The following is an 8,237-nucleotide window of genomic DNA, read 5'->3' as shown; positions in this document are numbered from 1 at the left end:
CACAAACTGTCTCTTCTTTACAGCAACAAATTGCCTCTATGAATCAATCTAAGTTTAGTGTGCCCACATTTGATGTTGTGAGCCCACTTTCTCTTGACATTGTTCGAGCTATCCCCCCTAAACATGTTGAAATTCCACATTTGGAGCTTTATAATGGTAAGGGTGATCCTCTAACACATGTTAAGACCTTTCAAACAATATGTACTGATTTTGCTAATGACCAAAGGTTGCTTGCAAAACTGTTTACTAGAACATTAAGAGATAAAGCCCTACAATGGTACTGCTCTTTGCCTTCTTATTCTATTACTTCTTTCGAACAACTTGCAAATGCTTTTATTCAACAATTTCAAAACAATATAAGTCCTAAAGTTACTTTGATTGATTTAATGCATTGTAAACAAGGTGTTAAAGAAAAAGTGATTGATTTCATTGGTAGATATAAGCATTTGTATGCTCAAATTTCCTTTCCAGTACCTGATAATGATATTCAAAGAATCTTTATTTCTAATTTACAAAAAGATATTAGAGAAAAACTTCTGTTTTCTGAGTTTACTTCTTTCCAACAGTTGTGCGCAACTCTTCACAATTATCAACTGACTGTGAGTCAAATGGAACAAGCAAATCCTATGGCTCCGAGTGATAAGGGTGATAGTAGTCAACAACCATTTGGGAAGTTTAAACCGAACAGAGAGTCCATTAAATTCAATGAAAACATCATCAACAATAATGTGAATGCAGCATCAGGTGTGCCTCCTATTTCTAAGTTTTTCAAGAAAGAAAGAAAGTTTACTCCTTTGAATGAATCATTGCAGTATTATGAATAAGTTATTGGAACAAAATGTGCTTACTCTTCCTCCTATAAGGCAAATAGACCCTACAAAGATTAATTCACCCTATTTTGATAACAAATGTTTTTGTCAATTTCATCGTCATCCTGGGCATGATACTGAAAAATGTTTTGCTTTAAAGGGTAAAATTCAAGATTTGATTGATAATAATACTATTTCTGTTTCTGGTGTGAATGATAAAGGCAATACATCTGTAGCTCCTCCTAACCAAAATCTTCAGATTTTTACTGATCCATTGCCTTCTCATACCTCTAATGCGATTGATACTAATGATTCCTCTGTCTCACCTGATGATCTTGTGTCTATGACTCCGAATGTGATTAACTTTGTAGAGCAGCAAAAAATCCCTGAAGAACCTTCCATCACCTTTGATTCTAGTGAAACTATCAGGGCACCTGATGGTCCTTTATACATAGTTGCAAAAGTCAAGAATACACCTTGCCGTGGAGTGCTTATTGATCCTTCTTGTATGGTTAATATCATTACTGAAGAATTTCTTTTTACTTTGCAATTGAATCAAGTGATCTATGATGAAACAAATGTGGTTGTGAAACTATTTGATGCATTTTCTTCTCCTGCAATTGGTTCTATTACATTACCTATTGAGGTCCATAATAAATCTCTTGATGTGGACTTTGCTATTATTCCATCGTCCGGACAATTTCGTGTGAAGCTAGGCTATCCTTGGCTATCTTCCATGAAAGCTATTGCTTCTCCTATTCACAAGTGTTTGAAATTTCCCCATAACGGTGAAGTTGTTACTGTCAATCATAGTCTCTTTAAACCAGCTGAAAGAACTTCTAGCGTTCCTATTGATTACTTTTGGCCTAAACAATTCCAATCTCTTCCTCCGCGAAGTGATCATCTTTTCAAATCTTATCAAAAGTGGAAAAAAGATATGATCCTATCTCTAAGTGAACCTAGAACACCCAAACTTGACATTCCTATCGTTCTTGAGAAGGAAGTTCTTCCTTTGAAAGATAAAACTAATGTCTTTCCTCAAGAAGATTCCCAACCCATTCCTATGAATATGACTATGCCTATATCTAATAAACTTCCTAAAAGTAGACCTATACCTCCTCGTCATGAGGGGCTTGGTCTCCTTCCTAAACCAAATATTCCTCCCTTATATGGAGCAGTTCCTCCTCCTTCCTCTTACGGAGAGAAGAGACCTTCCTCTTCTCCTATTATTCAACCCAAGAGACCACAACCTAAACACCCAAGTGAAAAGGATGAGAACATTCCTCCTCCTCAATCTTCTCAACTTCCTACTAAGACTAGACAAAATCGTTCTACACGTGAACGCCGACGAAAGCGTCGTCTTAGAGCTCAGGCAACTGCTTCTGATAGTGAATATGAATATGTTGATGTTGATAACCATTTATCTAACGAATTTTCTAAAGCACTTATCCTAGCTCCTAGACAAGAACACCGTGGCTTGGGATATGAACATAGCCCTTGTTTGGATCTTGTGATAGCTCCATCTGCTGTGTTGGATGTTCCTCCTCTAGCGTGTTTCCTACCTTCCCGAAATATTGATCAGCAAGATCGGGGGGTAGATGACATGCTAGACTAGTTTCATTAGCATAGCACACTCTCTCCTTCTCTCTTGATCTCTTTTGTTACTTCTTCTATGTGTTATTCTTATTCTTCTATTTGTTGTCCTTAGTGTTGTTTACTTGAGGACGATGCAAAGCATTGAGATCTCTTTTGGTCTCTCTCATGTTGACTCAAAAGACACATGTGTTCCCTTCTTCTAGGTGACCTTCCTTGATTGGGGAATGAAGAACAATTATGCATACATACATATGATATACATGAATTATCATCCAGCATACTGACCCCAAGGAAAGCGAAGTCACCTTGTGCTTTGTGTTTTGTGTCTATTATCCTTGGGCTTATCTCACACTTGGGGGCTAAATCCTTGTGATAACGTGCTCCTTTCTCATTTCTTATATGTATCACTACCTTAAAGCAATCACCCCCGGTGAGGCGTGTGCGATCGCTTTAACGTAGGGGGGCATACATCCCGTTCATATCTTTTCAAGATACTTGAAAATTTCTTGACAAATTTAGCTTTGCCTTGAAAATTTTTGATATCTTTCTTGCATGACTCATAGTGAGGGAACCTTACTACTGACAGTCATGGTTCTCCCTCGTGATCTTCCCTTTTACTTTGTCAATCGAAGTCGTAAGATCCTTAGTCCACTGGGGGCTTGGTGTATCTTGCCTCCTTGACGTGGTGAAAGTTTTTCAATGTTGTTTCCTTGTACTTTACCAGAAGTATGAGCGTACGCTTATACTCCCGCTAAAGTGGGGGCTAAATGTAGCGTCCTAAAATTGCGACACTTGCAATTTCGACTGCAATTGGGTCTTCACGATGGCGGCGCAACGTTGAACCTGAATGGAGACCCCGAAACCTGTTTATAACATCAAAAACTGCATTTTTCTGCACCCTGGCCTGATCCCTCCTTGCACCCTGCTGTCCCAGGAGGTGGGACCATGGCGCCCAGCGCCCTGGTCCCTAGCCCTATTTTGGGCCCGGCCTCTTGTGGGCATTGGGTCTTTAAGTTTGCAAATTGGAAAATAATGTTTCCTGGTCGGCCTAAGGTCGGAAAAATCAGTCTATCAGCCCTAATTGACAAGTATATAAACTACATTTCCTCTTCCAAAAAAAGAGAGGAAGACATATGTGTGCAAGACGCGGAAGCAAGATTCAAACATTCAAGCATTCAAGCATTCCTTCAAGCAATTGAGCATTCTAAGTCTCCATTCAAGGCTAAGTGTTGCATTCAAGACAAGGATTCAACCATTGAAGAGGAGATCACATACAACAATACAACATACTACATACATTACACCTTCGCATGTAAGAATACAAACATTCTTACAACAAGGTATCAGTACTTGTTTACATTACAAACATTTACATTTACAGCATTCTCATTTCTTGGTTAATTCCAAAATCGGGGTTTGACCTAAAGGCAAACCCCTCATCCCTAACCCCCCAATCGTCCTCTCTTTTCTGTGTGTAGGTTGCAGGTACGCGACTGTAATTGAAGATCTGGAATCCTTGTGCAGAGACGAACAGATCCCCCTTCGTTTCGCGGATTTTTCGGAGGACCGTGTGCACGTCGGGCGCCATCGTCCCATCAACTTTCGCTCAAATTTGCAGGACAGCACCGTCTCGACATTTTACTGCTAATTCGAGGTCCGCAGCTTCATCCCATATCCCTATCTCTGTTTATAAGTGAATCTTTCTTGCTTCTACATGCATTCCTAGTTCAATCTTTCTATCTACATTCTTTACAAAACAGGGTATCCTTGATGTCTTAACCCTTGAAACTCATATAGAATCCAATCTTGCATTGCGTGGGATTGGATCTTGTGGGTTTCAACCCCTCTTTTGAATGTAAAGTCTCCCCTAAGTGAAAACCATCAACCCTAGTGACTCTCCCTTCTCTCTCCTTGGGGTTGGGGAGGGGAGAACAACTAGGGTTCGATTTTTCCGCTTTACACCCTATAGGATCTTCGAGGGGGAATCTTGCCTCCTTAAACAAAATTTCGCAATTGATGAAATTCAGAAAGCCATAAACTCCCTCCACAATGACAAAGCTCTGGGGCTTGATGGGCTCCCAGTTGAGTTCTAAAAAGCCAACCTTAACTAGATTTGCTATGATCTTCTTGATATATACAATGAGGCTTTGGGTAAGGGTTCCCTTAGCAATGTTATCAATAAGGGCATTATTAAACCCATACCTAAGGATGGTGACAAGGCCCTCGTTAAGAACTGGAGACCCATTACCCTTCTCAATGTGTCCTATAAGATCCTGGCTAAAATGTTGGTCGTCTGACTAGAAAAGATCCTGCCCAAGTTTATCTGCCCCACCCAAACCGACTTCATTAAAGGTAGGTATATTCTGGAAAATCTCATCACAAGTTTGGAAGCCATGGAATGGTCTAAAGTTTCTGGTCAAGACATTGCTATGTTTCTCCTTGACTTTGAGAAAGCCTATGATAGGGTGGAATGGGACTTTATTATTACGATGCTTGAAGCCTTTAGCTTTCCTAGTGAATTATGTACTTATATCAAGGTCCTCCTTCAATATGCCTCTGCTCAGATTGATGTTAATGGCTCCCTCTCCTGTTCCATTATACTCTCTCAGTCCATTAGATAGGGCTGCCCCTTGGCCCCTGCTCTCTTTGTTATTGCCTCTGACGCTTTATTCTACCTCCTTAGGGATAACTCCCTCTCCCCAAAGGTTAATGGGATTAGACTCCCTGATGATAATGAGTTGACGAATATTCAGTTTGCCGATGACATGACTCTTTTTCTTGAGCTCACCAAGCAAAACATGGATAACCTTAACCTTAAAATCCAATGCTTTGGGTCAATTTCTAGAACTTGGATCTCCCAGACCAAGTCTACCTTCCTTAGCTGGATGGATCACCCCTTGACTAGTTTGGACACCTTGGCTACCAATGGGGTGGTCCTAACAAAATCATTAGATACCTTGGAGTTCCCTTCTCGGTGTCCCCTTCCCTCAAAGATATGTGTCTCTAGGTTAAGGAGAAAATTGATAAGAAACTTAGTAAATGGAATAATAGATTCCTCTCCCTAGCTGCCAGGGTTCAAGTGTGCCAAAAAATCCTCTCCTCCTATAATATCTACTACTCCTCTGCTTGGATGTTTAACAACTATCAGATCTTAGAAATTCAAAAGGCTATTAGACGCCTCCTTTGGTCTGATGGCAAAGGTAATAATAAATTACACGTTGTTAATTGGAAGTGGTGCCATATTGAGAAATCTCTTGGTGGCCTTGGATTAAAGGATCTTAGGATCCAAGGTATTGCCCTTGCGACTAAATGGATCTTCCATTCTCTTGAAGGTTTGGAACCTTGAAAGGTTTTAATTAGACACAATATTGAGAGGGCTGTCCCTAAGAATGCTAAGTCTTGGAAGGGTTTACCTCTCACCGACCTTGTAGCCGGTGGTTTTCCTGTTTCTGTCCAGGACACGTGTGTGTTCAAGTCTATTTGGAAAGCCTGGGAACATGTTAGGGGTTTTTTGGTCAACACTAGTGTCAACAATGGTGACCTGATTCATGGCGAGAGATCCTTATGGTGGAACCTCTTCCACGCTGGCAAACCCTTGGCCCTTACTCAGGGATGCTCGACTAGAGCCTGGGCCAGCAAAGGGATCAAATATCTTATTGACGTTTTGGAATATGATACTCTTATCACATGGGAAGATCTCAACTCAAAATTTAACCTCCCCCCCGCTCAAAAAAGAACCTAGAACATGATTAAGCAGGCTTGTATTGATTTCGGTCTTCCTAAAGACTGTGATGCTGATTCTCATAGATTTCTGTCTTTTAAATGGGCTGATGGTACTATTTTGGCTAAAATTAAGGCTCGTAACATTTACTCTGTCTTAGCTTATGAGGCTTCCATCATTAAGCATGTTAACATTTTATGGTATTCTGATTTGCCTATTATGTAGTGGCAAAAGACCTTCAACATGCTATGGAAAAGTCCGATCGAGCCAAAAATCAAGTGCTTTAAATGGCTTATGATACTTAATAGACTTCCTCTTCGGAGGAATTATGATAATAATGATTTGTGCTCTATTTGTAAACTTCCTGAGACTGGCAGACATATTTTCTTTGATTGCTCCATTGCTAAGGAAATCTGGTTAATGTTTGGCTTTTCTATCCCTAATCTTGTGAATACTATAGAAATTATTTCTGGGCACATTAAAGGATTGAAAAGGGATGCTAATATCTTTTGGTTTAATTTATCTGCCAATATTCTTTGGTATATTTGGAAAATTAGGAATGCTGATAGGTTTGAAGGCCAAGCCAGGGCCCTTACCAAATCCTTTCGAAGACTCACATTCTTCAAAATTGCCCTGCAGGTTGCCTCTACTATGAACGATGAGAGGCACAAGCTCCTGAGGTTCCTCAAGGATGGTCACGCTACCATGTTCATCAATGAGATGAAGGATGGTTATGGGTGGAGGCGCAACGAGGACAACCTATCCTCCTTTGAGGAGGCTCTCAAGAAGCTGAACAACGAAATTAAAGATAACAGGGAGCCCTCCTATGCCCAAGTTGAGACGTTGGCACAGATTCAGAGTCAGAAGACCATTGTTTGGATGGAAGGACCTCAGGGATGGGCGGCATGGGTTGAACCCCATGACGACATCCTCTCTTGATGCTTTTGTTTACTTCTCATGATGCAATTAGTTTGTTAGTATTCTTTTGTGCGGATTACGCACCCTATTGTTACTTTGGGTTTTGCTGTCCTATGGCGGTGACAACTTTGTTTTGCTGAGGCCTGGCCTCCTTGTTCTGGATTCTCTCGATTTCTAATATAAAAAAATATTAAGAGTGAGTATAGACATTTTGTCATAAACATTAAAAAAAATAAAAATGGAGTAAAATAAAATAAACTCTAAGTAAAGAAAAACATGTGAATATTTTTAAAGAAAAATAAAAGGATCTTTGAAAAAATTCATAGATTATTATTAAGAGTTAGCAATCTAAATTTTAAAATAAAACAAAATAAATTTGAAATAAACTAAAAAAATTTGAAAAAATTCTTACATATTAATATTAAAAGTAAGTATAAGCATTTTGTCATAAAAATTAAAAAAAATATATATTTAGAATAAAATAAGATAAACTCTAAGTAAAGAAAAATTTGTGAAAAAAATAATAGTCTAGATTATTATTAAGAGTTAGTAATCTAAATTTTAGAATAAAATAAAAACATAATATAAATATAAATATAATATAATAAAATAATTCTAAATAATTTTAAATTTTAGGGAGAAAAGACACGAACAATCATTATATATTATCCAATGATATAATTTGGTGTATGTTCATTAGGCTTTGGTGTTTATGCTCTTTAGGCTTTTTAGAGAGATGACAATCATAATGCTATCTAATGCAACTCATCAAAATAAAGATTATAGGCCATTTTAAAGTCTAATATTATGATTGACTCGAGAGTTCAAAGAGTGAAAAAATTAAGATTTATAGGCCTTTTTAAAGTCTAATATTATGATTGACTTTTTCATTATTATTAGAGTTAGATTAGGTTTATTAATCAAAAGATCATGTGTTGGGAATGCTTCCACATTGTACATGAAGAATAGGTAGCTTATTTTTTGCTTAGACCTTTATTTATGTAATTGTATTCTTCCAACACAATTTCAAAGAGACTTGACAAAAGAAATTATATTTCTAATATGTAGCTTTTTTTTTACTTAGACCTTTATTCATGTAATTGTATTCTTGCAACACAATTTCAAAGAGACTAGACAAAAGAAACTAAAACTCTAAAACTCTAAAACTCTAAAACTCTAGCATATATTACTAT

The sequence above is a fragment of the Cryptomeria japonica genome, chromosome 3 (assembly GCF_030272615.1).
Source record: "Cryptomeria japonica chromosome 3, Sugi_1.0, whole genome shotgun sequence".
NCBI lineage: Eukaryota > Viridiplantae > Streptophyta > Pinopsida > Cupressales > Cupressaceae > Cryptomeria > Cryptomeria japonica.
Note: the sequence above shows the minus strand (reverse complement) of the source record.